We start from the raw sequence: 12,917 nt of genomic DNA, 5'->3' as shown, positions 1-12,917 counted from the left end.
AAGTGTTCCTGGCAAAAATGGCCGAGTAGCCTTGGAACTGAAAATGAACAGTGCCATCTGAGTCAGTCAAACCTATCATAACTACTGCATGAGCTGGATTTAACACTCACAAAGTACATTTTGGAAGTGACGCATGGGGTTTGTATCTCATTCAAAAATAACAATTAATTCATTCAGACATTTGATGGTATATAGTACTAGGAGAAAGCGGAGTCTCCATCCTTGTGTTACATTATTTGCTGCAAGCAATTTATGCAGATGTTATTGTTCTTTTCAAAAGGGAAGTCAGCAAGTGTCTTCTGTGGGATATACTTTATTATGACTCTCTTCAGCAGAGATCAGCACAGATGCCTGATAGAGGCATTTGCCCATTGCTTAATTCAGGCTTTGTCTGAACTAAAGGAGGGGATAGATGTGGTCAGTGCTTAGAGGCAGATGGAGCCCAGTCTTGGTGGTAGAGAGGGGGAACAATGCAGCCAGACAGCTCCTATCGTGGTCAGCTTGACTGTACTTACAGCACTAAGCAGAGCTAATTGAGGAGGCTGTGTTACTTTTCTGAATTTCTGTGCTTATTTCTGAGTAAGCAGATCCATGGATGTTGTCAGGAGACTTCTCTGCTTAGCTGACATCTTGCAAAACTCAAGAATGTGGTCTGGATCTGAATCATTGGGAGTTTCCTCCTGAAGGGAAATACATGCTTTAAAATGCCCTGCTGAAACAGCGTATCAGTGAACAAACTGTTTAAAGAAAAGTTTGTGTATTAGCCCCCAGTAGCCAAGATAAGTTTGCAATGAGCTCAGACCAGGCTGCTCAGGGCTTCATCTGGTTGGGTCTTGAAAACTTCGAAAGATGGAGGCTGCACAACTTCTTCATTTCATGGAGAAATGACACTTGCAATAGTTTAGTTTGCCACCATCAAAGGTAGAAGCTCCGCACACCTTCAGCCAGGCTACTGCCTCTCTGGTACAACATCTCCCTGCCAACTGTGGAGTTTCCTCTTCATTAGTGAGACTGTAGGTTGTCAAGCTGGTTTGTCACAGGAAACAGAGATTCAGTAGAGCAGGGTAGAGATGCAGAGGAAACTGTGGACAGTTTTAGCATCAAAATTTCAAATACTAAAGCTGCACCACTGAAATGTGCTACCACACCTCTGAACAGCTGAGCCTAGTAATCCCACTGCAAGAGAAATGTGATGTCGTCTATTCTATCACTGTCTAGTCTGTGTCATGATTTCAAAAGACTCTAGATGTTATTGTGAGGTATTGTGGTCTGCATTTAGAAACTTGGGAGAACTACAGACTTTTCTGTTCACTGCAATGATTCACTTCACCTTTCCCATGTCCTGCAGAAACCCTGCAAACCCCCATATTTGCAAATCATCTTTAAAACCAAACCATTTTGTTGTAATCCAGCAATAGTGAAAGTGCTTTTGTATTTACTGTGTATCATTGCACTAATTAAGATTTAAGTTATTTTTCATATTTGGAATTACTACATCTACAAGAGGTCTACCAGACAGAAGCCACTTATTTTATCACACGGATAGTTGTGGAGAAAGGGCAAACACAATCCACCTGCAAAGCCCCATTCTCAGAATAATCTTGCAATAAACTACACTGTAAAAGAGCAGCCCTAAAAGCAAAAGCCCCCACAAGGACTGTCCCTCAATCATTTCTCTGCACCAGCCTCCTGAGTATGAAATGCCATCATGGCTGAGCACAGAGAAGTAAGTGATTTATAGCTAAAATGAGGCCTTCAATGGCTAAAGGTCTATACGGGACTGGAGAGTTTGTTTGCTGAGTTACTATGCAAATTTAACAATTAAATCTTCTCTCAGCTCCTGAGGGAATAAGAGGGATTACTAAGGAGAAGGAATTTGACACAATTGAAGAAAAAAAGAGATGAAAATGGAAGGATTTCCTGCAGTTGATCAGTTCTGCCCTGCACAGTAGGCATCACAGCAGTTAGTGAGAGTTACTACAGTGATTTCCAGGAAGATTTGTACAAAGCAGGGGAAATACAATGAGGAAATATAAAACCTCCACCATGTAAGTCAACTTTTATTTGTTTGTCTGTTTGCAAGACTGAATTATGAATTTATCTTCAAGGCCTCGAGTGAACTCCACACTTCTTGCTTCTGCATCCAGCCAACTAAAAATAACTAAATAACCTCAGAAGGGAAAAAAAAAAGCCAACCAAGAAACAACAACTCTCTTTGGTTTGACTGATCTGAGCCTTTCTAATTTTTTTTTTATTTATTTTTTTTTCACTATCGCCACTTCCTAAGCTTGGTAGTTTGAACAAGAGACTTCTGTTTTGACAGCCTGTCTCCTGGGTTCCCCACTGAAAAGGCCAAAGCTCCCAGTGAAGCAGCAGTAGCTGCCTTTAAACAGGAGACGAGCGCTTCTTGCTTTCCTGTACTGCATGCAAATAGAGAGGCTCAGTGCTACCCAGATCTGCCAAGCTTCCCTCTAACGTGCCTTCTGCATGGCAATGGCCAGTACAAGTGATCATCCAGCAATGTGTCTTTGAGTGTGTTAATGTCTCTGACCCTGGTCCACTGATCACCCGCTTCGGCAGGGGACTCGTCATCTGTACAAACAGCATTTACAGAGCCCGCAGCATCCCAGCTGTACGTGACAGGGAGCACTGCTTTATGCTCTGGCTGTTCAGCAGAGCTCGGTGAAGGGCAGCTGCCCCTTCCATGTTTGTAAGTAACACTTCCATGACAACACCTTCAGCTCATTAGTTTTGTTTGTTTCTTTCTAGAATGGCAGTATATTTTCTAGTTTTTCAAGTGCGCTAAAGAATGGGCCATCATATCTGTTACTAAGCTACCCACGGGGTAATTCAGGAAAAGGCTGGAGGTTTTAAAAACAGAGGAGAGATGATCACATGGCAGAAACTATATTTACTCCTCCAACCCCCACCTCACCACCTGATCCTCTGCTGTGGTGCCAGAACCAGAGCCCGATACATACATTTGTAGTCACACATGCATGAAAATGTGTTTAATAAAGTGAGAAACTCTAAACCCCAAATTAACAAAACTTCAGGCAAAGGCAGTCAGATGCTGCCTTCTTCTACCTTTCTGTTTGTTTATTTCTTTGATGAAGGAAAAAGCAATGCTGCCTTTCCCTCTGTCAAGGGGAAACCAAGTAGTCAGTCAACCCCGAAAGAGTTAAAGTGCGGTGGACTCTATGGGAGTGGGGGAGCAGGTGGCTTATCTGGGTGTTTGTGAAGGTGATTTTTGAGTTGACGTGTAATGATTTTTTCCAGGGCCACACAGCAGTTATGGGCTTCCAAGGCATGGGCTACCATCCACATCTCATTTTTGACCTGGCTGTGTCCCCCCAGCCAGGGATCTGAAGCTGTAAAATCCATGCCATTACAATATATCAGCAGCATAGCTTGGGAAAAAAACTCATATCCAGTTGGCACAATGCCCTAGATTTGCACCCTAGAAGCAAAGAAAATATAGAAATATGCAGAATACATGTGAAGTCTCTATTTAGTCATGTCAAAATCCTTCGCTGATTGCTCAACATACATATACACATCTTACTTTCAAAGCTGACTCTAGACTGGGAAGAGAAGGATTGTAACATGTGGTGTAAATGTCTGGACACTGGCTGAATTGATAGGGGAGGCTGATACACTCCCTCATCTGCACTAATGGGGAGAAAAGCCACAAGCAAAGCATCATTTTGCTTTGTTGCTTCCTGTAAAAACTGCTTCAGGTTCAGGTGCACAAGATAACATCACCCACCAGCTTAGGAAATACAGCTAGCTGGCACCACTGAATAATGCTGAGAGTCCTTTTCATAAAAAGCAAAGGATTTTCCTCTCCTTTCAAGCCAACCCTGAAAGTGAAACTATAAAGGGAGGACAGTCACCAAAGAGCTGCTGCTAACAGCTATTAAGAACTATCTATGGGCATGTTCTTGGAAAAAAAATACAAAAAAAGGATCTTATCATGCTATATAAAAGATTATTTTCCTCCCTAAACCCCACAAGATCTGGTTAAATCTCCAAATCTCTATCCAGAGGTTTTTGATAACTTTCACAACACAAATATTTCAAGGCACTGTTGTGTGGAAGATCATGCATGTGCACTGGAATTCCCACATTTATATTCTTATCTAGCCAAACCTGAATGGCCCTTTTTTTCTTCTGCTATAAAGACTGGACCCTAAGTAGAGCATGCAGGCAGAGATGAGGAACAGCAGCACAATTGGTTTTCTATTTTCTTCTTCCCCCACACATACCTACCCACAGAGAATACAGAAAATACAGAAAACTATATTGATGCTATGACCTGTGCACATGAACAGCAGCCAGGCAGATGGAGCAGGCCAGGCATAAGGATCCATCCAACAGACAAATGCAGCAGGATTGGTGCAGGAGTGAAGGAGGACAGAGGTAGCAATGACCTCAGCTGGCCCACAGAGAGCAGAGAGAGAAGGGTGCACAACATGCCGCTCCCTGAAAAGATACTGAGAACAGAAGGGAGAGAGAAAATAGGGAGCCGAGCACAGGTGATTGGCTAAAAAACCACGAAGAAGAGAAAATGTCACCTTCAGGGAGGAGGTGGTTCTGTAAATGCTGATTCAGGTATAGCCTGAACCAGGGCAGGGAGATATTGAAATGAAAAGGCTCCTATTTACTTTAACAAATTGCTGCACAATGACTACCTATTTGGGTCTCTGCCACTTTCTTCCCAGCAGTTTCTCCCTCCTATAACCTGGCTTGTCTTATTTACAGTGGCAATTTGGCTCACAAGCCCTCCCTCCTTCTCTGCCAGCTCAGCTGCCACCCCAGCCAGCTTTCACAGTAGCCACAAATCCTCCACTGCTCCCGCCTTTTGCTGACAGCACTTTCTGGAGTAAGTATGTCTGGTAGCTCAACTTCAAAGACTATGGCACACACCAGGTCACGTTCCCTTTGTGGACTATTCATCAGTGTTCTCCATTTCAGTATCGGAATAAGAAGAAAAGACATAAACTGAGACTGAGGTACGCTAAGGAGTGGAAGAAACCTTCAATGCCTACTTGCTATAAGCCAGAATGCTCCTCCCTTAGTTTTATGAGCATCAGCTTAACTTACAAAATTAAGGAAAGGGAAAAAAAAATTCCACCCTGGAGAAATTTTCTCAATCAAGTTAAGCATTTTTTTCTTGAACAGCAGGGTCTATAAATGGAATGCTGATACAACCTTAACCTTGGCAGCACAAGCACTTGGGCTGTGATAATCAATGTAAAGAACAGTATCAGTGCTTTGAGTGTCAGTAAGAATCCTTGAGAACCTTGCATAGAGTGGTACAAACAGAACAAAAAAGGGGTCACAACTCAACAAAAAGGGCTTAGAAATTTCTCTGCTGAGGTTCAAAGGCTTCTTTCTCTATATTTGATACAAAAACAATACAAAAATAAAATGTCACTTATCCACAGTCTTGAAGCTGAAGTTAAGTCCTATCTGCATGCAGACCTTGACAGCTTCAGACCAGAAGCAAGCAGCCATTGTAGATCTTGAGCACACATGTTACTACATATGTAGAAGCTGTGTGAGAACAGTTGCGATAGGGACAGCCTGTTATTAGGAAGAAGATATGCTGAGTTTCAGGTTCATGTTACCAGGAGACTCGAAAAAGTTGAAACTCAGCCTAACCAGGCTGCCAATGGCCTCTAATGAAAATTTCCATTTGGAAAGGCTTGATGTTGACTTGGCATGACACCAAACAAGCAGCCTGCTGCAAAATTTTACACCAATTGTATTTCTCCTAATTAAACCCTGTCTGACCTCAGCATTAAGAAACAATTTGTTTCAGGATATAACCAGCACACATAAGCAATTACATTCTGTTTGCCCTATTAGCATTATTTGGCTTCTATGCTTTCCAGTGCTCCTACTGTTGCAAATGCTGTCTGGAAGCCAGAGGTATAGAAAGTGTGGAGTGCTCTAACTTTTTTTGTAGGGTAGGGAGGAAAGGGAGGAGAGGAATTGAAGCTGAAACAGAAAATATCATCACCTTTTAGTCAAACCATAGGCACCCAGAAGTAGTGATGAGTTGGTGCCTTCATGTTTATTCAGGGACAATGGAAGACAGAAATAAGGTGCCTTATGCAAACCATTGAGAATATATATATATCAATTTGTTGCTTTTTTTTTTTTTTTAAAGATAACCTAATTATCTGTTATGTCTCTTAGCTTGTTATTTTTCATCCAGTTCTCTAACTCCTGCTTCTTACCAATCAGTTAGAAGTATCAGAAAGGACAGACTTTGGTGTCCTGGCTGTGAAACACTAAAACATAACCTCCCCCTAGCAGGACACAGCATGCACTTGTTGTCTCTGTCTTTCTGACAGCCAGGGGAAAGTGGCTGTGGGAAGACAAGTGATTTCGATGTGGAGGTGAGAGGTGGGACCATGCTGCACCTCCAATGCTGAGTGGCATCTGCAGAGACTTTTCCAGTTCATTAGAAGTCATTCTCACTGGCAGTTCAGTACCCCTCAGGCACAGAAAGAAGAGTTGTTTAATACATATGGGATGTGAGGATATAGAAATCGTCCCTGCATCATGGTTTCTTTACAAGCCAGTGCTCTGGAAGGTCTTTGTCCCCAACAGATGGGGTGGTGTTCATTGGGTAAGGGTCTAGAGTGATGAGGAGGCTGGAGGAAGGGGAGAAAGGAGAAGGGGGTAGCCTGTCTTTTTGCAACATGCTCAGGGTGACTAAAATGTGTTAAGACAGTGGTAGGCTGCAGAGGAAAGAGATGAGTAAAATCAACTGAGATGTGTCTAGCACAGGACAAATCAGCTACAGTTTGGAAATCTCAACATCTTAAGTCCACAATGGGATAGGAGTAATACCTAAATTAGACCTTTCTGTGTTTCTTTGCTATTGTGAGACTGAAGACTTTCTAGTGTTCAGATATTCAAGGAACTGACTGGAAAATAGCAGCAAGATGTGTTTGTGCCAAGGCCATTAACCCTCCATTCTTGCCAACATCAAATTAAATAAACTGAGAAAACAATTTGCATAACACTGTCACAGCGATATACAGTCGAGGCAACCTTTTGGAAAACTGAGCTTGTGAAGAGGTATAGTGGAGTAGACACAGTCAATGACTATGTGGTCAAACCTGTGAGTGATTGAGCTTGACCTCTAGAAACAAGATCTGCAGGTCTATGCACAGTCCTCTCATACAGTTGTGTCAGACTCCTACGGGGCTCATATGGGCCATGAAGAACAGCCTCTCCCTTTGACCCCTGGTGCAAACTGCCAGTAAGTTTTTCTGGTGGTCTTCTAGAGGCTGATGAGATCCAGGAATGTACATAAATATGTGAAACGTTTGAAAGCAACAAGAGAACAGCAAACATAGAGTCTGTGACTGCCGGAGGACATGGGGTCTGCTGGTGTGAAAATGTATAAAGTAATCACTTCTGTTACTGCCTGTACCTGTTCAGGCCTCAAGGAGGGAAAGGAAGGAGGCACTTGCTCCTTACAAGCAGTTGAACCATCTGCTTGAGCAGAACAGCAGAAGCCACTTCCCTGGCTTGCTTTCACTTGAACTAAACACATCCAGGAGACACTCCTATACCAGCTTGGAGTCCCAGCTATTTTTTATGTCCACACAACAAATAGAGCACTAGGATGTGCGATCCAGGATCCAAGATCTGAAACTCTGAGATGAGACACAAGACAGTGTAATGCACATCTGGAGTCTGAAATCTTTATGCTGAACTGGCACAGCTACTTATGGTTGCTTCAGAATTGCTATGGATTAGCAAAAAATGTATATATGGATAATTATCAAAGTATGTTTTAACTTGAGAGATTCTTTCAGCTCTCAATAAAACATTTAAGGCTGAGTAAATACAAATATGCATTTTACACATTGCCTAACTATGCTCATTCTTTTCTATGTATTTGCATATTTAAACAATTGACTGTAAACAATGTGTTGTGCTATCCCACATATAAACCCGAGAGTGCATGTCTAAATCCTATGCTAACTCTTTGAAAACATAAAGCTTAATTTTATTTAAGTACCAACTCAAGTAGTTTAATTTCCTTTCTTGTTTTGATTTTGTTCCTCCATGTAGGTCTCATCAAAAACAAAACAAATACAACCTACCTTAACACCTGCAAAGTTAAGAAAAAACCCTACAAAAAGAGAAGCTCTGTCTTGGAGCTGTCTGTGAGCTGATACAACATGTTCTTTACAGTCCATTGTGTAAATATGAAAATATGTGGAAATGGAGTATATTTAGGCAAGTTTAAAAATGCATAATATTTATTCAACTCTAATAGCTTCTTATTAGGAGTCAATAGAGTCTATCAACTAAATGGGTATTTCAACCATTTTCAATAGACCCATTATTTACTCAATAGACCATAATGATTCTGAAGGAGGCATTAGGGCCTATTATGCAAATCTGTGTGTATTGTAGGTGTATTCAAAAATAGTGAAATTTTGACCCTGGCTGTTCTACAGATCCTGATGCCACGGGTCTTTAAAAGCAAATTGTGTAAACCTAGTTTGAATGAAATAGAAAGGTTAGAAGTAGCACAGTGGAAATAATAATAGATTTTTTTGGTCACACAACTAAACAGAGAATATAAAAAAATTTCAGTTCAACTTGAAGCAGTCTTTTTCTTCAGCAAAATAAAAAAAAAAGGGAAAAAATAATTGTGTCTCAGAAGAAACATTTCCTTTCACACACAGTGTTTTCACTCCTTTTTTATCCAGTAGCTACACAAATAACTTCATTGCATTTTCGGCTGGTTAGAGCATTCTCCCAGGAGACCTGCAGTGGATAACCTGCCTGACACTGGATGTGAGAGGGAGAGGTTTGAACATGAATTTGGACCTTTGCTAAGATGGCAATGCCAGTCACCCAGCACTCCTGTTGGTCAGACCTCCAATTTCTTTCCAGCTGTATTGCTCACAAATTGTTTGAGGCTGACTGAGAACAAATTTAAAAAAAAAAATTACTGCAGAAAAAAAACCTATAAAAATGGCCCATCTGTACTGGCATGGGGAAATCATAATAGCACTTGGTAGGTGACCTGATTCAGAACTAATAGGTATTAATGAAGATGCTTCATCTGAGTTCAGTGGGTTTTAGCTCTGTGTTCCTTGTTGCATGCCAGATACAAAGAGATTTCTTTAGGGAGACTTATAACCATCCTAGAGGAGACATATAACTAAAAAAGGTACTTCTGACTCACATAAAACCACATGAAACTCTCTCAAGTTCAGATGAATGTGATGAAACAGGTGTCTTCATTCTTATAAAATACTGAAAAAACAAAGATTTCTGAAAGAAAAAAGAAAATAGTCTCGTACCTAACAATTTAACATACAGCAGTGAACATCCAGACTAACTCAAGGACCAGAAGTAATATCATAAAAGATCGGATAAAATATTTTGCACATGTGCCTATTTTGCAGATGTGGATCTATAGCTTGTACAAAGTCTCCAGGTATTGGGTGGATACTGCTGGTCAGTGCTTTTGGCTCTCCACTGTGACTTTGCAAAATAGAAAATAACATAAACAGGACATTAAAGAAAAAACAAATTGACTTTGCTTTAACTTGCAGTGTACTGGGATGTTATTTTGATTTGAAGGGCTCATTTTTCTCTCCTTTTTTTTTTAATGTTGAAATATTCAAATCCAAACAAATCACCAAATGACTGGGTCTGCTTGTGTCAGAAACAGGCACATAAAACGCCTGCAGAAAACCAGTGAGCTGTATGCAGCAACAACAATGACTAAGTTACATTCTTCATCTGTGTATAAGTATGTCTAACCAGTGTTTTTAAGAAAGAGCACAGTCCCTGGTAAGGCAGGGTTTGTGGAAAGAAGCAATATTTTGTATGAAATTGCACTGTTTGGAATCACATGCACAGAACTAATGGACATACATTCACAGTTGTGTACAGCTGGTGTATTTGGAGAAAACCAGATGGACTTCTGGGCACTCAGACCCTTCATCATGTTCTGTTCATCAGAAATTAATTTGCAATTACAACCTGCAGGATGACCAAGATTATATGAGTGTGTTATATCTGTCTCTGAAAACCATACAAGGTGAGTTAGCTGCACAGCCATTTACAGCTTTCTTAGTTTTAGTAGTGGCAGCAAGTAGGTCTTCTTCCCAGAATAAGGTTGCTAGTGAACATCAGCTGAGGTCTCCACAAGCTGGGAGCTGCCACTGAGAGCAACATGAGCCAAACAGATGTCCCGTGACAGTGTAGCTGGGCAGTTATTGCTGGCCTGGAGCGTACAGGAGTGAATGTGAGGTAAGAATGGACAGTGCATAAGGATCAACCAGGAATGAGGGTAAAGATTTGAGTATCTTGACTATCTAGACAAAAGAACCCTAATCCTGCTATGCTTATCTATATTTGTGCTTTACAGTCTCATACCAACAACTAAAACTTCCTTTTTCTTTCCTTATTTTTTTTTTTCAGTCTTTGTGGGAAAGAATTATTGAAATGAGTTTCGGGGCAGATGAATACCCTGAAGGTGCTTTGGCCCATTACTTTCTTTTAGACCATTTACCTTTAACACTCACTTGAGCTACTGTTCGACAAAGTTAATAGCTGCAAATTCTTCAGGGATGGTTTGTTAAATCATGTCCAAGAAAATAAATATATGAATGAACAATCTCAGGAGAAAGTCCTGACATTTAAAAAAAAAGTGTAAATGAGTCTCAGAAGTATTAAGCCAAGAAATAGGCAAAGTACATTAGCAAAAGTGAGATATGTTTGCAGCAATTAGAGGAGGAGATAAAGTCTTCTCCAGGGGACTGCATCTGAGTTCTTGAAAGCTCAACCAAAAGCACGTTGTGTACTGCATCCTGGCATCTAACAGGACAGACCTGAATGTGTTCTGCTCGTAACTTCCCTCCCACTCTCCCAGCATTTCAGTGTGCTGTGGCTGCCACTGAATCGATGGACTTTGATATGAGGAAGCCAGAGCATAGCTTTGAACTCCACTGAACCCAATTATATCTGGTCATTTTGGAGGTGGTGCGACTCTGAGCTAGGAGGCAGAGAGTTCATGACAGACTCAAGTGCTGCAGCTGCAGCAACAAATTTGTCCCATGCTGTGGTATTGCAGGTTTTATGCTCCAGAAAAGAACTGGAAATCTGAACTAAGTTCTGCACTAATTAATAGAAAGCCATTTTGGCAACTGGTGTCTGGTATGTCCTGGGGTTAATACCTTTTAATTGTCATGACACAAGTGGTAAGTTTTATCTCTGAGAGTTACTGGAGGTGTGTAGGGTTTTAAAATAATTTGCTGAAATGGGGGGAAGTCAGCTTTTTTCCCACTACCAGTATAGAGCACATCTCTTGTCTTTGACAATAACACTTGCCGTTTAATGCTTGAGAGAGGGTGAGCATAGCAGGGACCTTAATTTCCTAGAGGTACAGGGAATACCACATCAAAATGATATTAGATAGCAGACTTAGTTTTGCCCATGGCTTGTGTAATTAAAGCCTAGCCTGGTGACAGGGTACTACATATAGAGAGAAAGACACCCTTGGGCAGAGGACTGCTGAAGTCTTATGCATCGCTAAAGTCCTATTTAAGTCTTTTTTACTTGGCTTTATTAAAACCAATTTCATTCCTCAGCCCTGAAAATGCACCTGTGAAATGTTTCTGTAGGCCTTCCCCAGTATTGACAGCTTTCAAATGCTCATTGCTGCTTCTTTTCTCACAGGGGCAAAGCCAGTGAATCAGTCCTGATCTCCACCACATTAAACAAGAGCAGCTTCCACTTGGTTCTCATGGCTGCCAGTGATTTCCCTCAAGAAAAAAGGAGAGGACCAAGAAGACCTTCCTTTCCAGCTTTTTTTCAGGTGGAAAACCCAAGAAACTGTGCACCTTCCACATGCACATACATGCATATTTCAGTCCTCTTTCCTGTTAATAGCCTTTCCAATCTAGACTATATTTCAATTACAGGTAAACCTTTGCTTTGGATACAGAAGAGATCTTCTGAGACCTGCTTTTGCTTTGTGGTCAAATAACTGGAGTTGGCATTACCCAAATCTCTGCTAAACCCATATTTTTATTGTGCTTGTAGTTGCTGTATAAGATGTTTGAGCTCTTTTTATTGCCCCTTTTGATTGTTGGAATATTTTTCACTCTTTCTAAATATAATTTTAAATGCAAGAGAAATCTTCTTGGGATGGACTCTGATCAATGACCATTAGAACTTAAACCCATTGATTTGTTATAATGCATGGGTTTGTGGTTTTGATTATTCCTCTTACTCCTTATGAAAAGCTGCCATGAAACCATAGTGAAGAATGAACTTTTCCATGTTAAAATTGTGTTGAAAAATCTGTGGTAAGAATGGTGAAATTCCTAGTTTCTAATCATTCTCTTGATCTTGAGAGGATCATTTTTCAGGTAGTCAGACTGAAAGTGGGAAGGGACTGATTTAAAAAGCATATTATGAGAAGACACTCCAAAATTTTAAAGCTGCAAAGCTAAGCCAAACTCTTGGTTATTATTAGCTGATACAAAGTTAGTGAAAAGTATTTGTAACAGAATTAAGAGAAAATAGTTTTCCCCCCCCCAATCTCAAAACATAGAAGTGGGAAACCACTGCCTCCCAAATAATAGCAGCAGTCATAAAGGCCTCATCTAAGGACTGTGTCTTGTTTGACTTTTAAGTAAACATGAAAGATACCAAATTCTTAATTCTAAATAGCGTTTAAGGTAGAGAGAGTAGCAAACAGAAAACACAACTCAAAAAGTCCCATTATTTTACCTCCAGAATTGCCAGTAAACATGTTCTGAGTGCTCTTCAGATACTAAGGACAATTCTTCTGCCTTAACATCACATCACTAAAAATTAGATCTGTTATTTCTAATAACTCTCTTAAACATTGT

The sequence above is a fragment of the Strix aluco genome, chromosome 3 (assembly GCF_031877795.1).
Source record: "Strix aluco isolate bStrAlu1 chromosome 3, bStrAlu1.hap1, whole genome shotgun sequence".
In the NCBI taxonomy this organism is placed as follows: Eukaryota; Metazoa; Chordata; class Aves; order Strigiformes; family Strigidae; genus Strix; species Strix aluco.
Note: the sequence above shows the minus strand (reverse complement) of the source record.